Raw genomic sequence first — 16,567 nt, 5'->3', positions numbered from 1 at the left:
ACTGGCGTATGTGTTTCGGAGTTTTTGGGGTTTCCCACTTTTCAACAGTTTCTATCTTTGCCGGATCCACCTTAATACCTTCTTTGTTCACTATGTGACCGAGGAATTGAACTTCTTCCAACCAAAATGCACACTTTGAAAACTTAGCGTACAATTCTTCCTTCCTCAATACTTCTAACACCTTTCTCAAATGTTCACCGTGTTCTTGGTCATTCTTTGAGTAAATAAGTATGTCATCAATGAAAACAATGACAAACTTGTCAAGGTATGGTCCACACACTCGGTTCATAAGGTCCATGAACACAGCTGGTGCATTAGTTAAACCAAACGGCATGACCATAAACTCGTAATGACCGTAACGTGTTCTGAAAGCAGTCTTTGGAATATCATCTTCTTTCACCCGCATTTGATGATAACCGGAACGTAAGTCAATCTTTGAATAAACAGACGAGCCTTGTAGTTGATCAAATAAGTCATCGATTCTCGGTAGTGGGTAGCGGTTCTTGATGGTAAGTTTGTTCAACTCTCGGTAGTCGATACACAACCTGAATGTACCATCTTTCTTCTTGACAAACAAAACAGGAGCTCCCCACGGTGATGTGCTTGGTCGAATGAAACCACGCTCTAAAAGTTCTTGTAATTGGCTTTGTAGTTCTTTCATCTCGCTGGGTGCGAGTCTGTAAGGAGCACGAGCTATTGGTGCGGCTCCTGGTACAAGATCTATTTGAAATTCAACGGATCGATGTGGGGGTAATCCCGGTAATTCTTTCAGAAATACATCAGGAAATTCTTTTGCGACGGGAACATCATTGATGCTCTTTTCTTCAGTTTGTACTTTCTCGACGTGTGCTAGAACAGCATAGCAACCTTTTCTTATTAGTTTTTGTGCCTTCAAATTACTAATAAGATGTAGCTTCGTGTTGCCCTTTTCTCCGTACACCATTAAGGGTATTCCTTTTTCTCGTATAATGCGAATTGCATTTTTGTAACAAACGATCTCCGCTTTCACTTCTTTCAACCAGTCCATACCGATTATCACATCAAAACTCCCTAACTCTACTGGTATCAAATCAATCTTAAATGTTTCGCTAACCAGTTTAATTTCTCGATTCCGACATATATTATCTGCTGAAATTAATTTATCATTTGCTAATTCGAGTAAAAATTTACTATCCAAAGGCGTCAATGGACAACTTAATTTAGCACAAAAATCTCTACTCATATAGCTTCTATCCGCACCCGAATCAAATAAAACGTAAGCAGATTTATTGTCAATAAGAAACGTACCCGTAACAAGCTCCGGGTCTTCCTGTGCCTCTGCCGCATTAATATTGAAAACTCTTCCACGGCCTTGTCCATTCGTGTTCTCCTGGTTCGGGCAATTTCTAATAATGTGGCCCGGTTTTCCACATTTATAACAAACTACATTGGCATAACTTGCTCCGACACTACTTGCTCCGCCATTACTCGTTCCGACACCATTTGTTCCTTTCGTTCTATTAACCCCTGGTCCGTAGACCTCACACTTCGCCGCGCTATGACCATTTCTTTTACACTTGTTGCAAAATTTGGTGCAGAACCCCGAGTGATTCTTTTCACACCTTTGACATAGCTGCTTCTGATTGTTGTTGTTGTTGGGCCGTTTGTTGTAGTTGCGATTGATGTTGCGATTGTTGGGATAATTGTGGCGATTATTGTTGTAATTGCTGTTGTTGTTGTATTGGTGATTCTTATCACCGTTTTCCTCCCACTTTGTTTTGACTTGCTTCACATTGGCCTCTTCAGCAGTCTGTTCTTTAATTCTTTCTTCAATCTGGTTCACGAGTTTGTGAGCCATTCTACATGCCTGTTGTATGGAGGCGGGCTCGTGTGAACTTATATCTTCTTGGATTCTTTCCGGTAATCCTTTCACAAACGCGTCGATCTTCTCTTCCTCATCTTCGAATGCTCCCGGACACAATAGGCACAATTCTGTGAATCGTCTTTCGTACGTGGTAATATCAAATCCTTGGGTTCGTAACCCTCTAAGTTCTGTCTTGAGCTTATTGACCTCGGTTCTGGGACGGTACTTCTCGTTCATCAAGTGCTTGAATGCTGACCACGGTAGTGCATACGCATTGTCTTGTCCCACTTGCTCTAGATAGGTATTCCACCATGTTAACGCAGAACCTGTGAAGGTATGCGTAGCGTACTTTACTTTGTCCTCTTCAGTACACTTACTTATGGCAAACACCGATTCGACCTTCTCGGTCCACCGTTTCAATCCGATCGGTCCTTCGGTTCCATCAAATTCCAAAGGTTTGCAGGCAGTGAATTCTTTGTAGGTGCATCCTACACGATTTCCTGTACTGCTAGATCCAAGGTTATTGTTGGTATGTAGCGCAGCCTGTACTGCGGCTATGTTTGAAGCTAGAAAAGTACGGAATTCCTCTTCATTCATATTCACGGTGTGTCGAGTAGTCGGTGCCATTTCCTTCAAAATAGTCAAATGGAACAAGTTAATCATACAGAATATTAAGAGTAGTTAATAGTATTTCGTAGCATAATATGAACTCATTTATAAAAGCTTTTTCTTCATATTAGCGTTTTATAAGTTTAAATTCGGGTAGTACCTACCCGTTAAGTTCATACTTAGTAGCTAATATACAATTCAACTACTACAATTCTATATGAAAAACTGATTATAATAATATTTCGCGTTCAAACTTTTACACAACATTTTACAAACTTACAATACCGCTTATTTTACATATAGCATGAAATATAGCACACAATAAATTTGATACAAGATGGTTGTGAAGATAATTCTAGCTAGTACACAAGTCGTTCAGCAAAGGCAATAAAGACACGTAATTCATACGTCCAGAAACAAGTCATGCATTCTGGTTTTACTAGGACTACTTCCCATCCTTGGTCTTGTGGAACATAACCGTTATGGCCGTTGATAAGACAGCGTGTTGTAATGTCGTCAAAGGGACGAGGGTTACGTAATGTCCAACAGTCCCGTAACAATCTAAAAACCTCATTTCTTACCCCAATTACCGACTTCGTCACTTGTGGGAACGTTTTGTTTAATAGTTGTAGCCCGATGTTCTTGTTCTCACTTTGGTGAGAAGCGAACATTACTAACCCGTAAGCATAACATGCTTCTTTATGTTGCATGTTAGCCGCTTTTTCTAAATCACGAAGTCCAATATTCGGATATATTGAGTCAAAATAATTTCTTAACCCATTGCGTAAAATAGCATTTGGGTTCCCCGCAATATATGCGTCAAAGTAAACACATCGTAACTTATGGATTTCCCAATGTGATATCCCCCATCTTCCGAACGAAAGCCTTTTATAAACCAAGGCATTCTTGGAACGTTCTTCGAATGTCTTACAAACTGATCTCGCCTTAAATAGTTGTGCCGAAGAATTCTGACCGACTCTAGAAAAGATTTCATCAATCATGTCTCCGGGTAGGTCTCTTAAAATATTGGGTTGTCTATCCATTTTGTGTTTTTATACTGTAAAATAGATAAGAGTTAGATTCATAAAAAAAAAATACTTACTAATACAAGCAATTTTTACATATATCATAAAGCATAAGCACACTATATTACATATATTACACCACACGAATACAACTATCTTATTCCGACTCGCTTGTTTCTTCTTCTTCGGTTTTGGTTCGTTTTGCCAAGTTTCTAGGGATATATGATGTTCCCCTAATACGAGATTGGTTTAGAAAAACCTGGTGGTTTAGAGGTTCCCGGGTCATTGTTACAACTTAAGGACTTCGAGGGTTGACGATACATATAAAGTTCATCGGGGTTGGAATTAGATTTCTCTATTTTTATGCCCTTTCTCTTATTATTTTCTTTTGCCTTTTTAAATTCAGTTGGGGTAATTTCTATAACATCATCGGAATTCTCGTCGGAATCCGATTCATCGGAGAATTGGTAATCCTCCCAATATTTTGCTTCCTTGGCGGAAACACCATTGACCATAATTAACCTTGGTCGGTTGGTTGAGGATTTTCTTTTACTTAACCGTTTTATTATTTCCCCCACCGGTTCTATTTCTTCATCCGGTTCCGATTCTTCTTCCGGTTCCGATTCTTCTTCCGGTTCCGACTCTTCTTCCGGTTCCTCTTCTGGAACTTGTGAATCAGTCCACGAATCATTCCAATTTACATTTGACTCTTCATTAATATTAGGTGAGTCAATGGGACTTGTTCTAGAGGTAGACATCTATCACATAATATCAAACGCGTTAAGAGATTAATATATCACATAATATTCACATGTTAAAAATATATAGTTTCCAACAAAATTTGTTAAGCAATCATTTTTCAAGTAAACACGGTCGAAGTCCAGACTCACTAATGCATCCTAACAAACTCGATAAGATACACTAATGCAAAATTCTGGTTCTCTAAGACCAACGCTCGGATACCAACTGAAATGTCCTGTTCTTATTGATTAAAAACGTTCCATATTAATTGATTTCGTTGCGAGGTTTTGACCTCTATATGAGACGTTTTTCAAAGACTGCATTCATTTTTAAAACAAACCATAACCTTTATTTCATAAATAAAGGTTTAAAAAGCTTTACGTAGATTATCAAATAATGATAATCTAAAATATCCTGTTTACACACGACCATTACATAATGGTTTACAATACAAATATGTTACATCGAAATCAGTTTCTTGAATGCAGTTTTTACACAATATCATACAAACATGGACTCCAAATCTTGTCCTTATTTTAGTATGCAACAGCGGAAGCTCTTAATATTCACCTGAGAATAAACATGCTTTAAACGTCAACAAAAATGTTGGTGAGTTATAGGTTTAACCTATATATATCAAATCGTAACAATAGACCACAAGATTTCATATTTCAATACACATCCCATACATAGAGATAAAAATCATTCATATGGTAAACACCTGGTAACCGACATTAACAAGATGCATATATAAGAATATCCCCATCATTCCGGGACACCCTTCGGATATGATATAAATTTCGAAGTACTAAAGCATCCGGTACTTTGGATGGGGTTTGTTAGGCCCAATAGATCTATCTTTAGGATTCGCGTCAATTAGGGTGTCTGTTCCCTAATTCTTAGATTACCAAACTTAATAAAAAGGGCATATTCGATTTCGATAATTCAACCATAGAATGTAGTTTCACGTACTTGTGTCTATTTTGTAAATCATTTATAAAACCTGCATGTATTCTCATCCCAAAAATATTAGATTTTAAAAGTGGGACTATAACTCACTTTCACAGATTTTTACTTCGTCGGGAAGTAAGACTTGGCCACTGGTTGATTCACGAACCTATAACAATATATACATATATATCAAAGTATGTTCAAAATATATTTACAACACTTTTAATATATTTTGATGTTTTAAGTTTATTAAGTCAGCTGTCCTCGTTAGTAACCTACAACTAGTTGTCCACAGTTAGATGTACAGAAATAACTCGATAAATATTATCTTGAATCAATCCACGACCCAGTGTATACGTATCTCAGTATTGATCACAACTCAAACTATATATATTTTGGAATCAAGCTCAACCCTGTATAGCTAACTCCAACATTCACATATAGAGTGTCTATGGTTGTTCCGAAATATATATAGATGTGTCGACATGATAGGTCGAAACATTGTATACGTGTCTATGGTATCTCAAGATTACATAATATACAATACAAGTTGATTAAGTTATGGTTGGAATAGATTTGTTACCAATTTTCACGTAGCTAAAATGAGAAAAATTATCCAATCTTGTTTTACCCATAACTTCTTCATTTTAAATCCGTTTTGAGTGAATCAAATTGCTATGGTTTCATATTGAACTCTATTTTATGAATCTAAATAGAAAAAGTATAGGTTTATAGTCGGAAAAATAAGTTACAAGTCGTTTTTGTAAAGGTAGTCATTTCAGTCGAAAGAACGACGTCTAGATGACCATTTTAGAAAACATACTTCCACTTTGAGTTTAACCATAATTTTTTGATATAGTTTCATGTTCATAATAAAAATCATTTTCTCAGAATAACAACTTTTAAATCAAAGTTTATCATAGTTTTTAATTAACTAACCCAAAACAGCCCGCGGTGTTACTACGACGGCGTAAATCCGGTTTTACGGTGTTTTTCGTGTTTCCAGGTTTTAAATCATTAAGTTAGCATATCATATAGATATAGAACATGTGTTTAGTTGATTTTAAAAGTCAAGTTAGAAGGATTAACTTTTGTTTGCGAACAACTTTAGAATTAACTAAACTATGTTCTAGTGATTACAAGTTTAAACCTTCGAATAAGATAGCTTTATATGTATGAATCGAATGATGTTATGAACATCATTACTAACTTAAGTTCCTTGGATAAACCTACTGGAAAAGAGAAAAATGGATCTAGCTTCAATGGATCCTTGGATGGCTCGAAGTTCTTGAAGCAGAATCATGACACGAAAACAAGTTCAAGTAAGATCATCACTTGAAATAAGATTGTTATAGTTATAGAAATTGAACCAAAGTTTGAATATGATTATTACCTTGTATTAGAATGATAACCTACTGTAAGAAACAAAGATTTCTTGAGGTTGGATGATCACCTTACAAGATTGGAAGTGAGCTAGCAAACTTGAAAGTATTCTTGATTTTATGAAACTAGAACTTTTGGAATTTATGAAGAACACTTAGAACTTGAAGATAGAACTTGAGAGAGATCAATTAGATGAAGAAAATTGAAGAATGAAAGTGTTTGTAGGTGTTTTTGGTCGTTGGTGTATGGATTAGATATAAAGGATATGTAATTTTAGTTTTCATGTAAATAAGTCATGAATGATTACTCATATTTTTGTAATTTTATGAGATATTTCATGCTAGTTGCCAAATGATGGTTCCCACATGTGTTAGGTGACTCACATGGGCTGCTAAGAGCTGATCATTGGAGTGTATATACTAATAGTACATACATCTAAAAGCTGTGTATTGTACGAGTACGAATACGGGTGCATACGAGTAGAATTGTTGATGAAACTGAACGAGGATGTAATTGTAAGCATTTTTGTTAAGTAGAAGTATTTTGATAAGTGTATTGAAGTCTTTCAAAAGTGTATAAATACATATTAAAACACTACATGTATATACATTTTAACTGAGTCGTTAAGTCATCGTTAGTCGTTACATGTAAGTGTTGTTTTGAAACCTTTAGGTTAACGATCTTGTTAAATGTTGTTAACCCAATGTTTATAATATCAAATGAGATTTTAAATTATTATATTATCATGATATTATCATGTATGAATATCTCTTAATATGATATATATACATTAAATGTCTTTACAACGATAATCGTTACATATATGTCTCGTTTAAAAATCATTAAGTTAGTAGTCTTGTTTTTACATATGTAGTTCATTGTTAATATACTTAATGATATGTATACTTATCATAGTATCATGTTAACTATATATATATCCATATATATGTCATCATATAGTTTTTACAAGTTTTAACGTTCGTGAATCACCGGTCAACTTGGGTGGTCAATTGTCTATATGAAACATATTTCAATTAATCAAGTCTTAACAAGTTTGATTGCTTAACATGTTGGAAACATTTAATCATGTAAATATCAATCTCAATTAATATATATAAACATGGAAAAGTTCGGGTCACTACAGTACCTACCCGTTAAATAAATTTCGTCCCGAAATTTTAAGCTGTTGAAGGTGTTGACGAATCTTCTGGAAATAGATGCGGGTATTTCTTCTTCATCTGATCTTCACGCTCCCAGGTGAACTCGGGTCCTCTACGAGCATTCCATCGAACCTTAACAATTGGTATCTTGTTTTGCTTAAGTCTTTTAACCTCACGATCCATTATTTCGACGGGTTCTTCGATGAATTGGAGTTTTTCGTTGATTTGGATTTCATCTAACGGAATAGTGAGATCTTCTTTAGCAAAACATTTCTTCAAATTCGAGACGTGGAAAGTGTTATGTACAGCTGCGAGTTGTTGAGGTAACTCTAGTCGGTAAGCTACTGGTCCGACACGATCAATAATCTTGAATGGTCCAATATACCTTGGATTTAATTTTCCTCGTTTACCAAATCGAACAACGCCTTTCCAAGGTGCAACTTTAAGCATGACCATCTCTCCAATTTCAAATTCTATATCTTTTCTTTTAATGTCAGCGTAGCTCTTTTGTCGACTTTGGGCGGTTTTCAACCGTTGTTGAATTTGGATGATCTTCTCGGTAGTTTCTTGTATAATCTCCGGACCCGTAATCTGTCTATCCCCCACTTCACTCCAACAAATCGGAGACCTACACTTTCTACCATAAAGTGCTTCAAACGGCGCCATCTCAATGCTTGAATGGTAGCTGTTGTTGTAGGAAAATTCTGCTAACGGTAGATGTCGATCCCAACTGGTTCCGAAATCAATAACACATGCTCGTAGCATGTCTTCAAGCGTTTGTATCGTTCTTTCGCTCTGCCCATCAGTTTGTGGATGATAGGCAGTACTCATGTCTAGACGAGTTCCTAATGCTTGCTGTAATGTCTGCCAGAATCTTGAAATAAATCTGCCATCCCTATCAGAGATAATAGAGATTGGTATTCCATGTCTGGAGACGACTTCCTTCAAATACAGTCGTGCTAACTTCTCCATCTTGTCATCTTCTCTTATTGGCAGGAAGTGTGCTGATTTGGTGAGACGATCAACTATTACCCAAATAGTATCAAAACCACTTGCAGTCCTTGGCAATTTAGTGATGAAATCCATGGTAATGTTTTCCCATTTCCATTCCGGGATTTCGGGTTGTTGAAGTAGACCTGATGGTTTCTGATGCTCAGCTTTGACCTTAGAACACGTCAAACATTCTCCTACGTATTTAGCAACATCGGCTTTCATACCCGGCCACCAAAAATGTTTCTTGAGATCCTTGTACATTTTCCCCGTTCCAGGATGTATTGAGTATCTGGTTTTATGAGCTTCTCTAAGTACCATTTCTCTCATATCTCCAAATTTTGGTACCCAAATCCTTTCAGCCCTATACCGGGTTCCGTCTTCCCGAATATTAAGATGCTTCTCCGATCCTTTGGGTATTTCATCCTTTAAATTTCCCTCTTTTAAAACTCCTTGTTGCGCCTCCTTTATTTGAGTAGTAATGTTATTATGAATCATTATATTCATAGATTTTACTCGAATGGGTTCTCTGTCCTTCCTGCTCAAGGCATCGGCTACCACATTTTCCTTCCCCGGGTGGTAACGAATCTCAAAGTCGTAATCATTCAATAATTCAATCCACCTACGCTGCCTCATATTCAGTTGTTTCTGATTAAATATGTGTTGAAGACTTTTGTGGTCGGTATATATAATACTTTTGACCCCATATAAGTAGTGCCTCCAAGTCTTTAATGCAAACACAACCGCGCCTAATTCCAAATCATGCGTCGTATAATTTTGTTCGTGAATCTTCAATTGTCTAGACGCATAAGCAATCACCTTCGTTCGTTGCATTAATACACAACCGAGACATTGCTTTGATGTATCACAATAAATCACAAAATCATCATTCCCTTCAGGCAATGACAATATAGGTGCCGTAGTTAGCTTTTTCTTCAATAACTGAAACGCTTTCTCTTGTTCATCATTCCATTCAAATTTCTTCCCTTTATGCGTTAATGCAGTCAAGGGTTTTGCTATTCTGGAAAAGTCTTGGATGAACCTTCTGTAGTAACCAGCTAGTCCTAAAAACTGGCGTATGTGTTTCGGAGTTTTCGGGGTTTCCCACTTTTCAACAGTTTCTATCTTTGCCGGATCCACCTTAATACCTTCTTTGTTCACTATGTGACGAGGAATTGAACTTCTTCCAACCAAAATGCACACTTTGAAAACTTAGCGTACAATTCTTCCTTCCTCAATACTTCTAACACCTTTCTCAAATGTTCACCGTGTTCTTGGTCATTCTTTGAGTAAATAAGTATGTCATCAATGAAAACAATGACAAACTTGTCAAGGTATGGTCCACACACTCGGTTCATAAGGTCCATGAACACAGCTGGTGCATTAGTTAAACCAAACGGCATGACCATAAACTCGTAATGACCGTAACGTGTTCTGAAAGCAGTCTTTGGAATATCATCTTCTTTCACCCGCATTTGATGATAACCGGAACGTAAGTCAATCTTTGAATAAACAGACGAGCCTTGTAGTTGATCAAATAAGTCATCGATTCTCGGTAGTGGGTAGCGGTTCTTGATGGTAAGTTTGTTCAACTCTCGGTAGTCGATACACAACCTGAATGTACCATCTTTCTTCTTGACAAACAAAACAGGAGCTCCCCACGGTGATGTGCTTGGTCGAATGAAACCACGCTCTAAAAGTTCTTGTAATTGGCTTTGTAGTTCTTTCATCTCGCTGGGTGCGAGTCTGTAAGGAGCACGAGCTATTGGTGCGGCTCCTGGTACAAGATCTATTTGAAATTCAACGGATCGATGTGGGGGTAATCCCGGTAATTCTTTCAGAAATACATCAGGAAATTCTTTTGCGACGGGAACATCATTGATGCTCTTTTCTTCAGTTTGTACTTTCTCGACGTGTGCTAGAACAGCATAGCAACCTTTTCTTATTAGTTTTTGTGCCTTCAAATTACTAATAAGATGTAGCTTCGTGTTGCCCTTTTCTCCGTACACCATTAAGGGTATTCCTTTTTCTCGTATAATGCGAATTGCATTTTTGTAACAAACGATCTCCGCTTTCACTTCTTTCAACCAGTCCATACCGATTATCACATCAAAACTCCCTAACTCTACTGGTATCAAATCAATCTTAAATGTTTCGCTAACCAGTTTAATTTCTCGATTCCGACATATATTATCTGCTGAAATTAATTTATCATTTGCTAATTCGAGTAAAAATTTACTATCCAAAGGCGTCAATGGACAACTTAATTTAGCACAAAAATCTCTACTCATATAGCTTCTATCCGCACCCGAATCAAATAAAACGTAAGCAGATTTATTGTCAATAAGAAACGTACCCGTAACAAGCTCCGGGTCTTCCTGTGCCTCTGCCGCATTAATATTGAAAACTCTTCCACGGCCTTGTCCATTCGTGTTCTCCTGGTTCGGGCAATTTCTAATAATGTGGCCCGGTTTTCCACATTTATAACAAACTACATTGGCATAACTTGCTCCGACACTACTTGCTCCGCCATTACTCGTTCCGACACCATTTGTTCCTTTCGTTCTATTAACCCCTGGTCCGTAGACCTCACACTTCGCCGCGCTATGACCATTTCTTTTACACTTGTTGCAAAATTTGGTGCAGAACCCCGAGTGATTCTTTTCACACCTTTGACATAGCTGCTTCTGATTGTTGTTGTTGTTGGGCCGTTTGTTGTAGTTGCGATTGATGTTGCGATTGTTGGGATAATTGTGGCGATTATTGTTGTAATTGCTGTTGTTGTTGTATTGGTGATTCTTATCACCGTTTTCCTCCCACTTTCTTTTGACTTGCTTCACATTGGCCTCTTCAGCAGTCTGTTCTTTAATTCTTTCTTCAATCTGGTTCACGAGTTTGTGAGCCATTCTACATGCCTGTTGTATGGAGGCGGGCTCGTGTGAACTTATATCTTCTTGGATTCTTTCCGGTAATCCTTTCACAAACGCGTCGATCTTCTCTTCCTCATCTTCGAATGCTCCCGGACACAATAGGCACAATTCTGTGAATCGTCTTTCGTACGTGGTAATATCAAATCCTTGGGTTCGTAACCCTCTAAGTTCTGTCTTGAGCTTATTGACCTCGGTTCTGGGACGGTACTTCTCGTTCATCAAGTGCTTGAATGCTGACCACGGTAGTGCGTACGCATCGTCTTGTCCCACTTGCTCTAGATAGGTATTCCACCATGTTAACGCAGAACCTGTGAAGGTATGCGTAGCGTACTTTACTTTGTCCTCTTCAGTACACTTACTTATGGCAAACACCGATTCGACCTTCTCGGTCCACCGTTTCAATCCGATCGGTCCTTCGGTTCCATCAAATTCCAAAGGTTTGCAGCCAGTGAATTCTTTGTAGGTGCATCCTACACGATTTCCTGTACTGCTAGATCCAAGGTTATTGTTGGTATGTAGCGCAGCCTGTACTGCGGCTATGTTTGAAGCTAGAAAAGTACGGAATTCCTCTTCATTCATATTCACGGTGTGTCGAGTAGTCGGTGCCATTTCCTTCAAAATAGTTAAATGGAACAAGTTAATCATACAGAATATTAAGAGTAGTTAATAGTATTTCGTAGCATAATATGAACTCATTTATAAAAGCTTTTTCTTCATATTAGCGTTTTATAAGTTTAAATTCGGGTAGTACCTACCCGTTAAGTTCATACTTAGTAGCTAATATACAATTCAACTACTACAATTCTATATGAAAAACTGATTATAATAATATTTCGCGTTCAAACTTTTACACAACATTTTACAAACTTACAATACCGCTTATTTTACATATAGCATGAAATATAGCACACAATAAATTTGATACAAGATGGTTGTGAAGATAATTCTAGCTAGTACACAAGTCGTTCAGCAAAGGCAATAAAGACACGTAATTCATACGTCCAGAAACAAGTCATGCATTCTGGTTTTACTAGGACTACTTCCCATCCTTAGTCTTGTGGAACATAACCGTTATGGCCCTTGATAAGACAGCGTGTTGTAATGTCGTCAAAGGGACGAGGGTTACGTAATGTCCAACAGTCCCGTAACAATCTAAAAACCTCATTTCTTACCCCAATTACCGACTCCGTCACTTGTGGGAACGTTTTGTTTAATAGTTGTAGCCCGATGTTCTTGTTCTCACTTTGGTGAGAAGCGAACATTACTAACCCGTAAGCATAACATGCTTCTTTATGTTGCATGTTAGCCGCTTTTTCTAAATCACGAAGTCCAATATTCGGATATATTGAGTCAAAATAATTTCTTAACCCATTGCGTAAAATAGCATTTGGGTTCCCCGCAATATATGCGTCAAAGTAAACACATCGTAACTTATGGATTTCCCAATGTGATATCCCCCATCTTCCGAACGAAAGCCTTTTATAAACCAAGGCATTCTTGGAACGTTCTTCGAATGTCTTACAAACTGATCTCGCCTTAAATAGTTGTGCCGAAGAATTCTGACCGACTCTAGACAAGATTTCATCAATCATGTCTCCGGGTAGGTCTCTTAAAATATTGGGTTGTCTATCCATTTTGTGTTTTTATACTGTAAAATAGATAAGAGTTAGATTCATAAAAAAAAAATACTTACTAATACAAGCAATTTTTACATATATCATAAAGCATAAGCACACTATATTACATATATTACACCACACAAATACAACTATCTTATTCCGACTCGCTTGTTTCTTCTTCTTCGGTTTTGGTTCGTTTTGCCAAGTTTCTAGGGATATATGATGTTCCCCTAATACGAGCCGTCGTGATCCACATTGGTTTAGAAAAACCTGGTGGTTTAGAGGTTCCCGGGTCATTGTTACAACTTAAGGACTTCGAGGGTTGACGATACATATAAAGTTCATCGGGGTTGGAATTAGATTTCTCTATTTTTATGCCCTTTCTCTTATTATTTTCTTTTGCCTTTTTAAATTCAGTTGGGGTAATTTCTATAACATCATCGGAATTCTCGTCGGAATCCGATTCATCGGAGAATTGGTAATCCTCCCAATATTTTGCTTCCTTGGCGGAAACACCATTGACCATAATTAACCTTGGTCGGTTGGTTGAGGATTTTCTTTTACTTAACCGTTTTATTATTTCCCCCACCGGTTCTATTTCTTCATCCGGTTCCGATTCTTCTTCCGGTTCCGATTCTTCTTCCGGTTCCGACTCTTCTTCCGGTTCCGACTCTTCTTCCGGTTCCTCTTATGGAACTTGTGAATCAGTCCACGAATCATTCCAATTTACATTTGACTCTTCATTAATATTAGGTGAGTCAATGGGACTTGTTCTAGAGGTAGACATCTATCACATAATATCAAACGCGTTAAGAGATTAATATATCACATAATATTCACATGTTAAAAATATATAGTTTCCAACAAAATTTGTTAAGCAATCATTTTTCAAGTAAACACGGTCGAAGTCCAGACTCACTAATGCATCCTAACAAACTCGATAAGACACACTAATGCAAAATTCTGGTTCTCTAAGACCAACGCTCGGATACCAACTGAAATGTCCCGTTCTTATTGATTAAAAACGTTCCATATTAATTGATTTCGTTGCGAGGTTTTGACCTCTATATGAGACGTTTTTCAAAGACTGCATTCATTTTTAAAACAAACCATAACCTTTATTTCATAAATAAAGGTTTAAAAAGCTTTACGTAGATTATCAAATAATGATAATCTAAAATATCTTGTTTACACACGACCATTACATAATGGTTTACAATACAAATATGTTACATCGAAATCAGTTTCTTGAATGCAGTTTTTACACAATATCATACAAACATGGACTCCAAATCTTGTCCTTATTTTAGTATGCAACAGCGGAAGCTCTTAATATTCACCTGAGAATAAACATGCTTTAAACGTCAACAAAAATGTTGGTGAGTTATAGGTTTAACCTATATATATCAAATCGTAACAATAGACCACAAGATTTCATATTTCAATACACATCCCATACATAGAGATAAAAATCATTCATATGGTAAACACCTGGTAACCGACATTAACAAGATGCATATATAAGAATATCCCCATCATTCCGGGATACCCTTCGGATATGATATAAATTTCGAAGTACTAAAGCATCCGGTACTTTGGATGGGGTTTGTTAGGCCCAATAGATCTATCTTTAGGATTCGCGTCAATTAGGGTGTCTGTTCCCTAATTCTTAGATTACCAGACTTAATAAAAAGGGCATATTCGATTTCGATAATTCAACCATAGAATGTAGTTTCACGTACCAGTGTCTATTTTGTAAATCATTTATAAAACCTGCATGTATTCTCATCCCAAAAATATTAGATTTTAAAAGTGGGACTATAACTCACTTTCACAGATTTTTACTTCGTCGGGAAGTAAGACTTGGCCACTGGTTGATTCACGAACCTATAACAATATATACATATATATCAAAGTATGTTCAAAATATATTTACAACACTTTTAATATATTTTGATGTTTTAAGTTTATTAAGTCAGCTGTCCTCGTTAGTAACCTACAACTAGTTGTCCACAGTTAGATGTACAGAAATAACTCGATAAATATTATCTTGAATCAATCCACGACCCAGTGTATACGTATCTCAGTATTGATCACAACTCAAACTATATATATTTTGGAATCAACCTCAACCCTGTATAGCTAACTCCAACATTCACATATAGAGTGTCTATGGTTGTTCCGAAATATATATAGATGTGTCGACATGATAGGTCGAAACATTGTATACGTGTCTATGGTATCTCAAGATTACATAATATACAATACAAGTTGATTAAGTTATGGTTGGAATAGATTTGTTACCAATTTTCACGTAGCTAAAATGAGAAAAATTATCCAATCTTGTTTTACCCATAACTTCTTCATTTTAAATCCGTTTTGAGTGAATCAAATTGCTATGGTTTCATATTGAACTCTATTTTATGAATCTAAATAGAAAAAGTATAGGTTTATAGTCGGAAAAATAAGTTACAAGTCGTTTTTGTAAAGGTAGTCATTTCAGTCGAAAGAACGACGTCTAGATGACCATTTTAGAAAACATACTTCCACTTTGAGTTTAACCATAATTTTTGGATATAGTTTCATGTTCATAATAAAAATCATTTTCTCAGAATAACAACTTTTAAATCAAAGTTTATCATAGTTTTTAATTAACTAACCCAAAACAGCCCGCGGTGTTACTACGACGGCGTAAATCCGGTTTTACGGTGTTTTTCGTGTTTCCAGGTTTTAAATCATTAAGTTAGCATATCATATAGATATAGAACATGTGTTTAGTTGATTTTAAAAGTCAAGTTAGAAGGATTAACTTTTGTTTGCGAACAACTTTAGAATTAACTAAACTATGTTCTAGTGATTACAAGTTTAAACCTTCGAATAAGATAGCTTTATATGTATGAATCGAATGATGTTATGAACATCATTACTACCTTAAGTTCCTTGGATAAACCTACTGGAAAAGAGAAAAATGGATCTAGCTTCAATGGATCCTTGGATGGCTCGAAGTTCTTGAAGCAGAATCATGACACGAAAACAAGTTCAAGTAAGATCATCACTTGAAATAAGATTGTTATAGTTATAGAAATTGAACCAAAGTTTGAATATGATTATTACCTTGTATTAGAATGATAACCTACTGTAAGAAACAAAGATTTCTTGAGGTTGGATGATCACCTTACAAGATTGGAAGTGAGCTAGCAAACTTGAAAGTATTCTTGATTTTATGAAACTAGAACTTTTGGAATTTATGAAGAACACTTAGAACTTGAAGATAGAACTTGAGAGAGATCAATTAGATGAAGAAAATTGAAGAATG

This window comes from Rutidosis leptorrhynchoides, chromosome 3, assembly GCF_046630445.1.
Source record: "Rutidosis leptorrhynchoides isolate AG116_Rl617_1_P2 chromosome 3, CSIRO_AGI_Rlap_v1, whole genome shotgun sequence".
In the NCBI taxonomy this organism is placed as follows: Eukaryota; Viridiplantae; Streptophyta; class Magnoliopsida; order Asterales; family Asteraceae; genus Rutidosis; species Rutidosis leptorrhynchoides.
This window is presented reverse-complemented; position numbering follows the sequence as displayed.